This window comes from Cuculus canorus, chromosome 16, assembly GCF_017976375.1.
Source record: "Cuculus canorus isolate bCucCan1 chromosome 16, bCucCan1.pri, whole genome shotgun sequence".
In the NCBI taxonomy this organism is placed as follows: domain Eukaryota; kingdom Metazoa; phylum Chordata; class Aves; order Cuculiformes; family Cuculidae; genus Cuculus; species Cuculus canorus.
Window position 1 is genome coordinate 6,421,792 of NC_071416.1, and position 17,217 is coordinate 6,439,008.

General features: G+C 41.1%; 1 long non-coding RNA gene across 4 annotated transcripts in view; it reads left to right on the forward strand.

The window, feature by feature from the left end:
* The window catches only part of LOC128853856 (uncharacterized), a 119,555-nt gene that overhangs the window by 47,992 nt on the left and 54,346 nt on the right, over positions 1-17,217 (forward strand). The window contains exon 1 of one of the 4 annotated variants that reach the window (XR_008452661.1): positions 12,417-12,505. The exons of the other annotated variants lie outside the window; for them this stretch is intronic. This is a non-coding gene — a long non-coding RNA (uncharacterized LOC128853856). Of the gene's footprint in view, positions 1-12,416; positions 12,506-17,217 lie in introns of those variants that run through there. 4 annotated transcript variants of the gene reach the window in all.

The window sequence follows — 17,217 nt, forward strand, 5'->3', positions numbered from 1 at the left end:
TGTGTTCTCCTAAAAGCTATTTTTCACCATAAAATGTTTTATTTGAATTTAGTCCAGGTTGTAATGAGTGTTGGAGCAATTAAAGTATCAGCCGCTCTAAGGAGTCTTGGGAGCACAGGAGACGTAGGATCAGGGCTTAAGCTACTGAAATACCTTTGATGAGAAATAAAGGTTGCACAAGCCTCAGTTCCAAACAAAATAGTTGACATATGCTAAGCTCAAAATACTACACTTCTCCTGCCCTCTCCCACTAAACAAATAAAGATCTATGAAATATTCAAACTTTGCATCTGCAGGAAGAAAGAAAACATTTTTATTCTACTTTAAATTTTTTGGCAGGTGCTCAGATATTTATGATAACAGGCTCATAAAATGACATGGAAAGGTTAGAAGGAAAGGTGCGGTGGGAATTTTGAGTATGACTTTGTAAACTGTGGTATTTGTTAAATCTTAAGCTTCAAATTCTAGCCAGGTTTTGTTCATTTACATGTGCCGTAGTGTAGATGATGTGGGTTAGGAAGCTCTTAAATCAATGAAGTATTTATGTGTAGGGCTGGATCATGCCTTCATATCTTACAATCATTCAAATTCCTTTTATTTAATTCTTGTAACCATTAGCCTTTAAAAAAAAAAAGAAAGATAAAGCCTTTTAAATATTTTTCATTAACACTACTATTAAGTGGGTAAGTGCCCTAAGTATATTTTAATTTAATTTAGATTTAACAGCAACATTTTTCCCATACTAATTAAATGACAGTTTGTTATTAAGAAAATATTTATTGAAGTTGAACGGGGTGATAGATACATATCTATCACATTACTGTTAAACCTCATTAAATAGTATTTTAATTGCAATTTGTTTTTAATTACCATTCATTAAGCATATTATTAAATCTAAATTGCATGCTTGTGAAAGACTGGTTTGCCAATATAAGTGGCTGAGGCTCTTAACTTCTGCTTTACTTCTCGGTTCCCATAACTTGAGGTGTGTGAGGTGAAAGTTTGATATTTCCAACTGCGTGCCCTTCCTCCTTTGCTGTCTGGGTCTTCTGTCTTTATTAAACAGAATTAATGGCACCTGAGCCAGTCGACAGATATAGAAGGAAAATAATATATGAAAAATAGCAACAAAACAACTCTTTGGGCAAGCAAGCAGGGAGGAAGCTGAAGCAAAGAGGGAATGTGGGCACGGAAACTAATTATCTAAATTAAAAGTACTAGAGGATGGGGGCTGGTTGCCTGAGGGATGCTGAGGGATGTGGCTGATAATTTGCAGAGCTTTTTCTCTTTGGCTTCTCACGGCAAGCCTCGATGGAGTCAGTCACTGTTGCCTTCTGGTGAGAGCCTGGTGGCTCTTCAGCCAAATGTGTTGCTGGTCCTAATCCCGATGATGCGCAGCTGCTGGCGGGGGCAGGTCCTGTCCTCAGGATCAGGACAGAAGCATCCTGCTTCGTGGTTCTGTAATACCAATAATACCAATTCACACATAATAGTTATAAAGAAAGCCCGATGCCTTTCCATTTTTTTTTTGGTGATGTGTGTTTGTACCGTTTTTGTGGAGGCAGTGCTTTTAGTACAGCGTTATGGGATGTGCGGACTTGCTTTTCTTAGTCATGTTTGCTGGATTTTTCAGCAGTAGCCCGTGAATCTAAGCCAAGCTGACAAATCCTGGAATAAAAGTCTTTGCTTTCTAAGGATATCAGTGTTTCAACAAAAAGACTTTCTTGAGTTGTCCTCTTAAAGGCTGGGTAGTTTTTTAAATTTTTGAAGAAAAGGGTCCTTTGGAGCCTTTCAGCTGGGAATGATGTTTTCTTCTTGCCAGAAAGGAGGAAAGGCTGGGAAGAAGGGTGTGAGGGTGCTCTTCTGGCAGAGACCAGCTCCCCATAACCAGTTAGTGAACTGGAAAGCCATTCCCAAGGCAGATGAAGGGTAATAACAGACAAAAGGCAATGCCATAGAGGTGAAGAGGCAGTTCGATGTTGGAAATAGCTGAAGTAGCCTGAGGTATTGCAGTCTTTCCCATGGGCTGGATAGGGAAACACAGTAAGGCCCTGTAGGTTAATACTCTTTGGCTCTGGTTCTCCTTGCACTGAGGATAGTTTTGTGCCAGGTTATCTCCATTGACTCCAATGGATTATCTCCAATTTACAGTACAGTTTAAATTAGATGCAGGCTTTTCTCCTCTCTTCAATTCAACAACTCTTTCAAAACCTTCTGCACCAGATATTACAACTGTAGACAAATCATTCCGGCAAACCAAAGTACCTTTTCATATGTGTGTGTCACAGTAGATGAGGTCCTAGCATCAGTGCCTCTATCTGCCTCTGGATCTTCTGCTCATGAAACACTAGTTATACAACAGTTTTTTTGGCAGATGGGTATCTTCCACAAGAAAAAAACATTTCTATTCCAATACAGCAGTGCTTTCATGTGCAGTCTTTCAGCCTGTGTTTCGCAACCCTTTGCACAATGCTTCATTATACTATCTTGCTTCTCAATATGCTGAATAATGGGATGACACTTTGCCAGCCTCTTCATATGCCAACAATAACTTGCTCATGTTTCAAAGACAGAGGAGGCTGCAGAAATCACTACAGTGCAGGGAGCTAAACATTTGGCTGAGGGAAGTCCTCAGCAGGCTTTAAACTCCTCCACGTGGATGGGGAAGTTCCCTTTCAGCTCCTGCTCTCTTTGGACAGCTGTAGGAAATTGCATATGACTTCCACTTGTCATTAGATAGCTGGAGAAGGCCCAGATTCCTGCTCACTCTTAAGCTGATAGCGATCGGCCACTTCTATACTGTGGCCCGTTAACTGAGAGAACATACCTTGGTTCACCTGTCTGTGGAGCACCACGTGCGTTCAAAGGTTTGACTTAGAAGAAGCATAGAACTGTAAAGACTTTGGAAATATCCACATAGGTACATCAGGGTGTCGCTGTGGGATTTCCTGACATGTACTGTTGGAGCCTCCACATTGTGTCCTGCACGGTGAGGAGGTAGCTAAATTAAACCCTTTCCTACTGCAGTAACCCCAACCGCATACATTTCTCCACGTGTTCTTCCATAGCTCCTGAGTACGCTGGGTGCTGGGTTACAGTACAGCTGCTGATTTTCCATAACTCGGGAGTCAGGTAATGATTTCTAACTTCTATTTAAAAAAAAACTAATTTCCTTTTTGTCAGTTACACACAGGATCCTTGGAGAGGCAAACGATGCCTTTCCTTGGCCGTTCTGGAGTTACTTGTTTTTAAGTGTTTGTAACTCAAGGTATTTATCTGTCAACAGATAATTCAAAATCAACTGAGTATATTCACAGCTGTCTTGAGATAAGGGACAAGATTTTGCTTTCAAAGAAGTATATTTCACTGCTGGAAAACGGTTTTTAAAGGAAATACTGCTGTATTTTTTAAATATATTCTTATTTAAATACTGTATTTTTTCCCAGCACACTTCGTTTGTAGCATAGCATAGTACCACATACATCCTGTGACTTGGACAAGCATTTGAAAAGCCATTGCTTTTCCTGCGAAGACATTAACTCTGAACCCCAGTGAAAAATTCCACGTTATGAAGGTGGTGTCCTACTAGACCTTAATGGTGCATTTGCACATCTGATTTTTAAGTGCAATTGTTACAGAAATTTCATATACAGAGGTATCCTCTATTTTTAGTTATTATTGCCTGATTGGGACTTTTATAAGACAGGGAGCTGTGATGCCTTTTTTTTCTCTTCTGTGCTTATTGCGTGCTAAAATTCTCTGAAAATCTGTCCATGTGCGGTTAGGCTTTGATGTGAGATATAATGAATATCAGATTTTAAGAGCAGCATGTACTTATTTGTCTGACATGTGTATGTATAGAAAAGGTCAAGGGACTCAGTGTTTTTATTCAGGGTCGTGTGTATGTGAAACATTCTTCATATGGATGTTATGTTTTCTATGATATTTATATCTCTGTTTTAGTATTTCTAGTTCAGTGTCACAGCCATTCTTAATTATCCTGCATTAGTTTTCCATATATTTATGTGTTTATTAGTTTATGTCGTCATTCTTTGTGTATCACCTCCTTGTCTCTCCACCTTCTCTCATGCCCAAATGATTTTGCAGGGCTGTCCTGCAAATGGGTCAGACAAGTTCCAAGAACTGTCGATTGGCTGGATGGGGATCCACCTAGCAACACCACCACACTAATGCTGGATTGGGAAATTTGCCCTACAGGAGTTTGTCTTGATTAAAGGCTTCAGTCTGTCTTTGCAACACAAACATAGGAGCCCCCATGCTGCTCTCTGAAATTTACAGCGTATTTTCTTTTTACTCAAGCATATTGAAGCAGAACAGAAGAAAGGATCAAAGGTACCGTAATGTTTCTATAAACAAGTACTACTTAGTTTGGTTTTTTTTATCTTTGGTTTATTTTTTTCCAAACAAATCTTCTAGGCACATTAGGCTCAGATTTCATTTTATTGCCAAATCACCAGCTGGCAACAAAATCACATATGTCTGTGTAAATAAAGTAGATCAGAAGCTGAACAGGAGATTGGGAGATGATTCAAGCAGTCATATTGGCTTCTACACCTTAAAATTTGACCGGTTTATCTGTCTATTCAGCAATGTCCTGTACAGACCCCCTTTCAACGTGAAATACAGAATTACCCCAAGCTGAGATTTTCATCTGTGGCTTTCCTCCCTTCTAGTGAATTTACAGGAAAACAGATAATTCTTTTGGACTATAACCCAAAGATTCATCTTTTGTTTGCTCATCAAGCTATGACTAATCTACTTGCTGCTATTCAAATATAGGTGTAACTCTTGTGATGACTGATACTATTATGAAGCGTTTTCACTTTGAGGGCCAGATCATCCTTCCTTTGAAGGTAATGCAATTTTGCAATTGGCTTGAGGGCTCTATTACTGCCTTTTTGGTATATTTGGATTTACTTGGCAATAAACCCTCAAACCTGATTAATTTATCTTTAAGGTCAATGTTGCTATTTAACCCTTCTCCATTTGAAGAGAGACAATGACGTAGTTTGTAACTTTAAATTAGAATTCTTCCTGCCACCCCATAATTCCTAAGAAAGAAAAGCCTGACCAGTATTACTGGGCAAACCTATAAAAAAGTTAGTAATCATCATCTTGCATGTAAGAACAGATGAACTTGAGCATCTTTTCAGACCTGAGTTTTCCCCGTGCCGTGGTAAAATGAGTTCCTTTTGGCTATATTTATGCTCCTTTTGGGTCCCTACTGAAAGAAAATCTGAGTTTTGGATAAAGAATTAAGGTATTTTGTGATATGAATCTATTCAAATGTCTCTCATCCAGGGGAGGTGTTCCTTGATAGGGGTGGGTAGCAGGATTCCTTTGTCAGGGCAGTGGCACAGAAATGCTGCAACAGCTACTAAGGATCGGTTTGCGGGGCCAATTTTGCCCTTAGTTAATAAACTCTAGAATAACTTAATTAATGAATGGGGGAAGAGCTCCATTATACGGTAGGTGGAGGAGGGAAATGAAAGGGGTTAAGCATTAAGTACGCATTGTTTTGTGCTAAAATCTTTTAATCCTTGCCTTTTCCCTATCTTCCTCTTAGGAAATCTCTTTCCCAGCCAACTTCTTGAAGCTTTTATCCCTAATAGAGCTTAATTTTTTTTCTGTTGAGGACTCCAATCTACTCTTTCTTCCTAGTATTTCCCTCTAGTTTTTAATGCAGTCTCGGATGTCGTGTAGGGGAGAGGGGCTTCAGTTTGGGATATACCACTGCATACTCACTAGCTGCCTTTCTCCCCAAATTGGGCAGAATAGAGAATACTTCCTGCCCCACTCAAAATCGTTTGTGTAGAAAGATAAAATAGGAGTTAACAAGGGTCAGGTTTATGACAAGGAAAGAAGACTGCTAATGACCATTATCTATGCCACAGTTTTAACTTCATTACTTTTGCATTAAGTTCTTAATGCCCAAAGCAATAAGCAAACTGAGTCCTGTTGAACTGTAGTAACCTAATCTTCTCTCCAAACGAAATAGAGGAGAAAGCAGAGTCATTTGGCATGGCCTTTATTTTATCTTCTCTTTTCCCATCCCCCATTCACATATCAGCTGCCGTGTGAGTTTCTTGTCCTCCTCACAGTCTTTGTTTTCTTTCTGTTTCCTTTCTTCCTCAGTTTTTTTGGCTGTTCAAAGTGGGATTTTGTGCAGGATTTACCTTTATCAGAGGGTTTAGGCCTTCTCTGTTAGAGGGTCCAAGGTCTGTCACATGGAGAAGTCTATCTTGATAATCTTTTAAAATACAGAATTACACAAAGTATGTCCAGATTCAAAAGCTTTTAATTTCAGAGGTCAGACAAACTTGAGCTGGCCATGATATTGTGGATCCCAGTAAGTCAGAGCTCAGATCTGGGAGAGCAAATCTGCTGGCTTCTCTGAAGTGTGGTCACACTTTTGCAAGGATAGTTGAAGGTCTTGGATGATTATATCCAAATGTGACTTGTGGGCATACACCAATCTTGACTCCAAGCATTAGTTCATCTTCTGCCCATTCTCCAGTGATGACCCCTGCTGACATTTTTGGCTCCAAATTTGCCCCACCAGGTGTGCAAACAGTTTAGGTTTAGTGAGCAATGAAAATACACAAACAGACAATTAAATGTAACTCATGATTTAGAATGAGGTCAGCATTTCCATTGTTTCAGCTCTTTTCCTACTCACTGTCAACTTTGTCAACTAAAACAACAACGAATTGCCCTCTTCTGGGGAGACCTGCAGACTTTGGCTCTGTGGCTGTAATACGAAAAGCCATTGAGTAAGAAACAGAAGCTCAAGTGGATTTTGTAATACGTGCAATTCCCAGATTAACAGCCTCAGCTTTTAGCAAAGGATAGCATAAAATGTGTATCTTTCCTGGGTTCCTCAAAAGAATGAGAGGGAAGGAACCAGTGCTGTCAGGTAATTCTTGAAATCAAGTGTCCAGTGTGTAAGAAACAACTTGCTGCTTATAGAAAATGGATCACAAAGCGGCAGCTGCCTAAGAAATGCAATAGATTAGATAGATAGAAGAAAATAATACAAACTATGGAGAATTAAGCATTGGATGTAAAGACCCTATCAGCAATTCAGTGTAATATATTACCATAACCCAATACTATATGGTAACCTCCATAGGAGAACCTTGCACTCCGAGTAATGTGCTGAAGGCTGAACATTTGTCTTATGACCTGTTCCCTGTTCAGAGTTATCAGGGCTACCAAATATTTGGGACTGAGAAAATTATCCTTCTGTAATAAAGTTTACCTGCCATGCAGCACAAAGGGATTTCATTTCTTGCCCCTTTCTGTCTTGGGAAGGACATATCAATGTGTTTTTCCTGTAGCCAGGAAACTGTGGCTACAATAAGGTCCAGAAGTATTACACTAAAGCTTGATATATCAGTCTGACAGCCATCATCTCTTTCGAGAATAGCTATCTCCTCTCAACAGACCTGTCTGCCTCCTGACTGCTTGGCTTCACTTTGACTGCTTTGCTTGACTCTACAACTACTTTTTTTGGCTTATACAGGACACAGATTCTTCTTCAAATTCCTAACATCCTTGTCTCTTTTCTCCCAAATGAGATATTTCTTGTACTTTTAAAATGAGAGAGTCGAGCGAACTACAGGGCACATCAGTTCAAGCTGCTGGGATGGGAATGCTACATGTAGGAAGGACTGAGTGGCAGATCCCACCCCAGGTATGTGTACATGCGAAAAATTAAATGGTCTCTGTTGTGTCTTCTGTATGACTTCCTAAGCTCTGCCTCCCTTTCATGGGAAGGAAGGGAGTGTATTGTATCCCTGCACTGGGCTTTGTAAGGTTGTTGACTGTCTCCCACTTTGATAAGCAGAAACTTATTAGGCCTTTCCTACTTCTCACTTTCTTCATATTTTTTCCCAATGGTAACAACATCTCTTGATGTTTTCCAGCTTGCCTGGGATTCATAGAGAACCCAGGTCTGTTAAGGTATCATTACTGAGTTCTGCGAGAAGCAAATAAAACTGAAAAGCCTTCTACTCCAGTAAAATAACCTACCCCTTCCGTAAAAGAATTGAGAAGAGGTGCATGCATTTAAATTCTGATTGTTGCCTCCTTTAAGATATGGGAAACAATGTCATTGGAGGCCAAATTGGGTATTTAGCTGTTAAACTATTTTTTTGAACAAACAAGCTTGCCACAGTTCTGAAGTTCAGGGTGAAGAGGCCTTGTGGAGAAGAACCGCTATTGTCTAGGAGAACGGAGCAGATCGAGGACCCTTTTGCAGTGAACTATACCTGATTCAACACAGCCTGGAAAATTAAATTTTGTTCAGCTTAAACATTTAATTACTGCAGATGTTCAGGAGATACTCTGTGAAGCATCACCTACTGGGGCCCTTTGGACAGATGCTGTTTGCTTTGACACTCCATCTGTCACTTTGGAATAACCACTGAAGCTTTAACTAGGATAACCCTGCGGGGCTGGCGTGAAGCTATGGCATGTAAGAGGTTAAAAATAAGGTCAAGGTTATTGCACATCATGGCTGCTGGGAGGTCAGTGAATGACGATTGCCACTCCTTGCTCTCCATGTTTTTCAGCAAAGGTACACATGTGTCATTACACAAAAAATTTTGGTTTGCTTTCTGGAAGATCTTCAATACCAGTGATACAGCCCTATAGCTTGTTAGAGTTTTACCTTCAGAGTGTGCTTTGCATGTAAGCAAGATATGGCAGCAAATAATGGATATGGCTTAAACCAAAGGAAAAACCTTGATCTTTTTATACCAGGAAACAGAAATATGTAGTATTGATATGGGTGTGGGACACTACTGAGATCTACCAAAAGACAGCGTGGTTACTAATCGGCTTCAGAGAATGCCTGTGAAAGGCATCTTATTTTTGTTTAGCCGTTCCTTGGGTGTTTGTCCATGTCTCAGGAGGAGAAATTGTGAAGGCAATGAACTGAGCTAGTACATATGCTTTACCAGATTTGTGAAATCACGTTAAGCCCAAACCATTCTTGCTCCTACTATGTCTGAAAAATCTGTCCACACTGAGACCTTTAAATAGCCTTAGTAGTGGTGGTGCTGTGAGAAAGAAGCAGGACGCCTTGCTCGGCACTCCCTTGTTGGTGGTGGCAGTCAGCTCCTCCTCTGCACTGCTGTCTCCAGCCCTGTTAGTACCGTGTATTATAAAGCCAAAGGATACAACAGACCTATGCATTTTGATCCAGTGTATAACAGTTAATTCCATATACAACTGATTTTCAATGAGGTTATAAATTATTGACTTTATTAGTTTCATTCATAATATCACAGAGAAATTAAATATTTTTAGGAGGCTGTGGTTTTGATAAACTCATATTGATTGCTTATAGGTTTATCCATTTCCATGCTTTGAGGTTCACATTATTCCTTTGGTTAGTTTGTTTTCATCAGTCTTAGTATGAGAGTAATGCACCTATTCATTGTCTTTTAAGATATTGGCAGAACACTAAGTTGATTTTCTAGAACCTTCCTTCTTCCAAGGCATGCTGTGAAAACATTTCCTTTCCTCTCAGGAATTCTTAGATAGGAAGTGCTTAGGTTTATCACCTTGAAAAATCTCCTCCTCTGGTGGAAGAATTTTGCATTTCAATGTTAGCTTTAAGTACATATTCCACTTTAAGATCCCTAATAAACTTTGAGTTTAGTCCATTTTATGCTTTATCCTACTGGCTGTATAATTCTTCTTTGATTTTAGCATGGTTTTGCAGTTTGTTAGTGTAGCTTATTTACTTGATGCGTATCATCTGATCTCTTGACTATTTGGTTGTTGCATCTGGGGCTTTTAGTAAGATGTTCATAAACAATTCCCAGTCATGTTTGGTCAGTGACACTTTTTCCCTCAACTGAATTGCCCATAACATAATTGCTAGTCGAGGTAGTTTGATCTTATTGCCTGTAATGATTAATTGTACTTTTGTTACCAATGTTTATTGGGTGATTTGTTCCTCTCTTTGTCAAAAGAGAGTTGGAGAGGTTTTCCACAGCCTGGTGACTTCTCTGCCACCTAGTTTACAGCTGGAATGTCTGGTAATTCAAAGTGGGGGTGACATAGATCTCTCGTGGGAGTCCTTAAGGTTAGTAGATAATCTTTTCACCTACAGTTCATAAACAACCAGTTTTCATACTGGTCACCCTGATTTCTAGCATGATAGCAGGGGATGTCAGCTATAGTACTATCTTGTTGCTTTATCGGGGTCATGATGCAGGAAGCATTCAGAATAGCTTTTTTTTTTCCTTAATTTTTAGTGACTTGGTTATAGGTAAAACCATTTTTTCCACTCCTCATTTTATTCTAAGAAATGGGCTCTATCTAAGTAGATTACAACCATTGATTTAAACATTCAGTCATGCAAATCATTCTACGAGGTTTAGCTATAGCAGCTAGGTCAAATTAGTGCTCATAAATGACTAATTCTATTTCCTCTTGTTTATTACCCAGGCTTTTGGCATTGGTGTATGGGTAATTAAATAATTTCTTCTTCCCCTCCTCTCTTTGCATTCAGCGTCTTCCTGACCATAGTGTCCAGCAGAAATCCATCAAGGGCAGGGTTTACTGATGCCATTGTTTGTAGATGATGGTTGGTTGTTCCTGTTGCCTTTCTGGCATCCTTCAAGAAAAAGCTGAGTGTTACAACACAAGAAGCTGCTACTGCCTCTGCTGTTCCTGTCTTGCATCTAAACTGAGGCCCGAGAGGCTTTTCTTTTATAAAATACAATCACTTCACTGTTTCTCCTCTGAATTGTGGTTTATTGTGCTTTGACATTTTTTGGTCCCTACCCCTCTGTTGATGTCTAACTTCAAGAGATGTGCCTTGTGTCAGGAGATGTTCAGTCTCTCCTGGAACTTCTTTTTTCTTTGATCCTGGCTGATGCTTCCATGTTTGATTTCTGTTACTTCCTGTCCTTTACATAGATTTTGTTCCCTTCTTCATCAGGAGAATATTTTTTCCTATTAAGTAATGGCTGCTACTGCTCCTCTTTCCAGGATTTAAGTAGACGAGCATTCTTCCCCCGACTCCATTTTACCAGTGCTGAATTCACACCAAATAGCAGAAAACCAAGCCCATACTCTGTCAAACTGAGACACCCTCACAGTGTGGTGACCTTCTTTCTGTCACCTGCCACATATTTCATGCTCAACCTACAGCTGTGAAACTATTTTTTTCCCACTTCTCAAACAACAAAGTCCAAAGAAGACTCCTCGGTTTGATGCTTGTCTCAATTTGCAAAACATCTTTGGACAGAAATGACACTGATAACAGCAAGTGAAGAGTCTTCATGAAAGCAGCAGCAGCAGCTTTTCATTGCCAGCTTCTCCAGTGGGTCTGAGCTAATGACAACCATGCTGCAAACTTTATTTAATTTGTATGGGTCTGTTCCAGATCTTTCCTATTGAGTTCAGGAGCATTGGATCGGGCTGTATGGTAGCTATGGCTTTGCTTTATGACTCAGTATCACTACCTTGGAACAACCTCTGCCAGATCAGTCAGATTTTCCATTAAAACATTCTCTAAAGAGAGAAATGAGTGTTCAGCTAGCTGCTAGCAGTAATGTCTGATTTTTCACTTGTGTATTTTTGCCAAATAAGCTTCCCCTCTGCCATGAGAAACTTCTGTATTTCAGATGGGACAATTCTTTGAGTGTCTTATGAAGAGCTGAGAATATCTCTGTGAATCTTTACTAGCTAGCCCTGCTTTACTGTGTTTGAGTAATCCTTTTGTCCTTTCAATATGTTTCTGCGTTGTTACCTAAAATGAGAAGAACTGATTTTTTAGGAGTAAAATGCGCAGACCATATTTCTAGTTAATCTTCCATGATAGCACTTGGTATTGTGTGACTAATTGACCTGTGACTAAATAACTATAATAGTAAAATAAATTCAGCCTAGCATCATAAACCCCAAAACTAAAGCTATACTCAATAAGGGAGTATCTGTTAAGAGCTGAGCATATACTCTGCTAGAGAAAAGGAGACTCTTTTCATTACCAAACTATAGTATATACCTGCTTCTTCCTATATAGGTGATTTACAAAGATTGCTTTTTTTGGCTTACATTTTTCCTGGGTTTTTTGTTAGTTTATTTTTTTTTTTCCTGAGGGAGAACCAGCCCCGACTTTTGTTTTAGTTTGCATTTTATTTTGGTTGTTTTGTTGCTGGGAATGATTAAGAGAGTGAAGCTAATCTGCCCGTGTAACACACCTACTGCCACTCTGAATTGGTTCCTTATCTGCTCTGAGCTTTTAGTTGCTGATCCATCCATACTTCACTCGCATCTGTTCAGTCTCAGGAAGGGAATTAATTCCTCTTTGTACAAATCAGCATGTTGGTCACAATTGCTTTCCACCCTTTTGCTCTAACAGGCAGGGAGATGTTCAAAGCTATAGAAGGACTTCAGCCAACTGAAGAAGACGTGCATTTGTGAGAGCGGTGGATGGAGATACACAAATATGTAGAGTAAGGTAACCACACCTAGAAATTCATAAATCATCTCCTGATATCCATCTGACCATCTTACCTCCTTATGACAGGGAAAGATAGGTTTCTTGAACTAAGCAAAGATAGGTAGGGATATCATAGAATGCTTCAGGTTGGAAGGGACCTTAAAGATCCTCTCTATCCAACCCCCCTGTAATGGGCAGGGACACCTCCCACTGGATCAGGTTACTCAAAGCCTCATCTAACCTGGTTTTGAACACCTCCAGGGATGGGGCAGCCACAGCTTCTCTGGGTGACCTGTGCCAGTGCCTCACCACCCTCATGGGAAAAAATTTCTTCTCAATATCTAACCTCAATTCCCCCCTCTTTCAGTTTAAAACCATTTCCCTTCATCCTATCCCTGCACTCCCTGATCTAGAGCCCCCGCCCAGCTTGCCTGTAGCCCCAGCCGACACATCTTCACTGCCTTCGTGGGAGTCAGGAAAAGCCCCGCTAGTCACCCCTGGGAACACAGCCTTTCACTTCTGAGATGGCGTTGCGTTTGAACAAAGAAAAGTTGAGGTGGATGGACTGAAGTCACAGAGTAAACCGTGGCACAGCATGTCAGGACGTGAGTGGAAAGAACTTCCCTCATGTCAGTGCTCAGAAGAAGAAAAAAAAATAAACTAAGAATTATTAGCAGTTTGTAGTTTTGCTCCCGTCTCCTCCTCTTGTTGGTTTTATTCTTTTCTGTTCTAGGAATTCTCTAGTAGTGCTATGAGGAATAATCAATTAATGCTTAGAAAGCAATTATAATGATTCCCAGTTTACACATGAATAAACAGAATGCAGCTTAGGTGACTGAGTCACAATCATTTTCTGAGTCTGATAGGGCATCGGCAGCAACAAAGAGCCTGCTCAGCACTTGTGCTCTAATTGCTGTTTTGCCAGAAAAGTTGGAGCTGGAGATCAAACGGACAGAAATGAGTTATAAAGCTCTCTGAATGTAAATTGCTGTGCACCGTTTGAAAAAAATAAATTAAAAATCACTACAGTCTGTAGTGATTTCACAAGTCCTACATAGCTAAGGCAAGACTTGCTTGAGGTCTCATGGGACAACAGTGGGTCATACTAAGGGCAGGACCCAGGCAGTGTGACTCTAATGCTGTGCTTAAGGACGAGACCATCTTTCCTCCCTCTGCATACTTGATGTTTTATTATAAGTTCTTCACCGTGTAAGTTCATATCTGATACTTTCTTGTGTGTTCAGCCTGAAGTATGGTCGATGTAGAAATGTCCTTTTTATGTGCATCATAGCTCATAATGTCTTGCTTTTATTTGAAAATTCACAGCTTCAGTTCAGACATGTGGCCTGGTACTGTAATCACTCACTGATGTTATTCACAGCTCTGTGTGTCCACTAAATACTGCCTTCAGTTGAAATAGGAGAGGATATGGTATAAGGATATGATATCAGGATCACTCTTTTCTCCTTCAGGGATGAAGGCGTTACCCTGATGTAAAGCCAGGTCAGGACGAAGTTGTCTTTTCATGTTCGAGGACATATTTTTGCTATTTGAGAAACCCACAGAGGCCATATAACTGCAGAAGAACAAGCACAAGCCTTGCTATCCTGCTTCATAATCTGTCAGCCAAACGAGAAAGCCAGCTTTTGAGTCCTCCGGGGTCATTTTATTTTTAGGGCTGATGCCTGAAGCAGGAAGAAAACAGCTTGATCTGGAGGTTGTGCTTTGAGCTTCCAGTGCTGGCAACCAAAAGCAACTTCTTTTGACTTCTTTTGACGTGCAGGCTGAGTTTAACCAATGGAAAAAGCTGTATGGGCCAGTGAGTTGCCATGTTTTGAGTGTTGCTGTTCTGAAGCACAGCATAGTTCCTTGTCTGTCACAGAGATGATTTACTTTTGATCTCCTTGGTCTATGCTTGACATCCCAGCTATTTTTCTGTCTCTTTATTTAATGTCAGGCTTTTTCTCTCCATGCTTTTTCAGGTTTTTCATTTTTCCTCGTTTGTCTGAAGTCCATCTTGGAGACACTTGTTGCCCTGTTCTCTGATCTGTTTTGAGCCTCTGCCAACTGCTGCTGCTGCCAGTGGATAAAATGACTGAGTCACCACTTCGTGAATTTTGCATTTGCTTGTGGGGTGGCAGAGCCAAGGCCATCATGAACAAATCAAGCAACCACAACAAAGGCCCAAAACACAAACACTGGGACTTAACCTCAAAGCATATGCTGGAGTCCGATGAGGTGACAGCCAGCAAAATGCATACTGAAGGACCTCAAAGCATTACTCAATCTCAGTCCTGCTTTTAACCACATCAGAGGCATACACCTCGCACAGCTTGGGATGGGGGAAAGGGGTAAGGGAAAGGTAGCAGTGACCAAAGGACCTTTTTCCTCCTTCCAGAATGAATTTATCAGAGCAGGCAGCAGATTAGGGAAAAACAGAAAAAGAAAAATATGTTCAGGGTTATCGAACACAGCAAAGCTGCAGCTGAGGAAAGCAGCATTATATGCCTGAGAAAAGCCCAGCTTGGCAAAGTAGGTTCTTATCTCCACTATCTGGTGTGACTGTGGGCACAAAGGACTGTTTTCTCTTGCTTTGGCTGCGTTGGGCAGCTCATTTCTCCCAACCAGCACCGTTTCTGTGCAGGGATGGCAGTGTGCTGTTCCCATAGTGTTTCCTCTGGTTTGGCTTTTGTCTGTACCTGCTTTCACAAAATTGTCCCAGTGCTCACTTGCTCTCAGTGCCTGTATTTCCTCATTCCCCGTGCTTTCTAAACATCTTGCTTGTTATCCTAAGAAACATTATATCAGGAAAAAAAACCTGCCTCTGATTGACCTGAAGGGCCAGTGGGTGTTTAGGCTCTTCACACCTGTCTGCTGGGACTAGAGCTTGCCAAAAAGTAATTTATACCCTATGTGCCAGCAGCGATTAACCAAACAGAGAGTTAACCAGCATGGCGATGCTGAAGCTGGTGGAGGTTTTGTTACTTAATTTTAGCTTGATCAAGGTGATCCCTATACTGGCAGCAGAGGCATCGGGGCGCTCTGGCTACCTCCAAGTTTGGTCCCTACTGTTGATGGCATGTTTTATTAGCGATAGACAGGGGAAAGGCTGAAATGCCCCTATCCAGTCTGCAAGCAGAGGATGGGGCTGTATCAGCCTGTCTTTTAGACTATTCTGGCCTGTTTGGCTTTGTAATAGCCCTATAGTAAAACAATTTTTCATTCTTTAGCGCTGATGCAGAAGGGAAATGGGTTCCTATTTGCATTGTCCCCACAGTGTTTGTGTAATTAATGTACGTGGGGGTTCTCCCTCCCCCACCCTCTCCCAAGGTAAAAAATGACCTTGTCAAAACTTAGATTACAAAATCTTAGTTACTAAGCAATGGGTAGGGCCCCACTGGGATGGCATCCCAGCTCCTGAAATGGTATGTATAGTAAAAACTAATAAAAATGGTGTCAGAGGCTCTCAGGCTTCCAAGTCCCCTGCTGTGTGACCCCCTGATCCCAATTTATTAGCTGAACCCAGGGAAGCAGACAAACCTCGCTGGCTCCAGACTGTGGGCTCCAAGAAAGGAAATAATGTGAGCTCCAGAGCAGCAGCTCCAGAGCAGGAGGGAAGCGAGGAGGGAGAGAAATCCTCACGGAAAACAGGGTTGAGAGTAGGGCTGAAGGGAGCTGTTGACATGAGCCATCTGAGCAGGATAGGGAAGGGAAACTCACTTTGTGGTATCTCAGTACCTTGACGTTCAGATGCTTTAAACATGTCAGAGAGGAAGGGAAGGAAGGGGGTGGGGAGAGCAGGGCTTGTAAAAGGCAACCAGCCAAAGTTCTTTCCTTTCATGTGTTAGCAGCGTGCTTCGGTCTGAGATCACCTTGTGCTGGTGACTGAGGATTTAGCAGCTGGGGGTGGCAGATGGAGTAGCAAAGAATGTGCCCTGTGGGTCAGAGGGGGATGTGCCTTCCCCCTTCCTGCTCCCCGATTGCAAGAATTTTCTCTTTAAAACATTAAAGATGATGGAGCTCATCACGTTGCTGCTAGTTCCCTGGATTTCCTCTTTAGTGTGTGATAGAAATAGCAATTAAATCAAAGCGTGTTGCACAAGTGGAGTGTGATTTTCTTTCTTTCTTTTTTTTTTTTCCCTTTTTTTTTTCTTTTTTTTTTCTCTTGTAAAGCTGCCAGAGCAAAGTGATATTGATGAGGATGGCTCGCTTCGATTAGCGGAGGCTGGCTAAGGAACAGTCACCTCCAGCCTGTTTCCCTCCCCCTCTTCTGCCTTGGACAAGAAACCCCAGTATTTTCTCTGCTTTCTGCAGTTGTCTATCTGTTCTGCGCTCTTAATCTATGTCCTAATCGAGTTTAAGTAGGGGTAAGAAGTGTAACAATAACTCTCCTTTTTTAATGCCAACCATTGCATTTGAAGTGCTTTGGCTTCCCAAGGGTGATCTTATCAGGACAAGGCACTGCACTTTTTTTAAAGGCATGATTATGCAGTAAAATGGCTAATGATGTAAACGAACGGATCAAGGCTACGTGGAAGGTAAGCATGTGCCAGTAGAGCAAGCCTGTCTCATTTGCGGAATCTTTATGCATCTGGAATTTGCTATTTGGAAATGCGTATGGGGTTTCCTGAGGAGGGACTGGCCCAGTGTTCCTCCTACTCAGTGACCTTAATGTTTGCTTCTAAGAGCAAACAGAAGGGCAGGTCCATAGCTTTGGCTGCCTTAGTGCC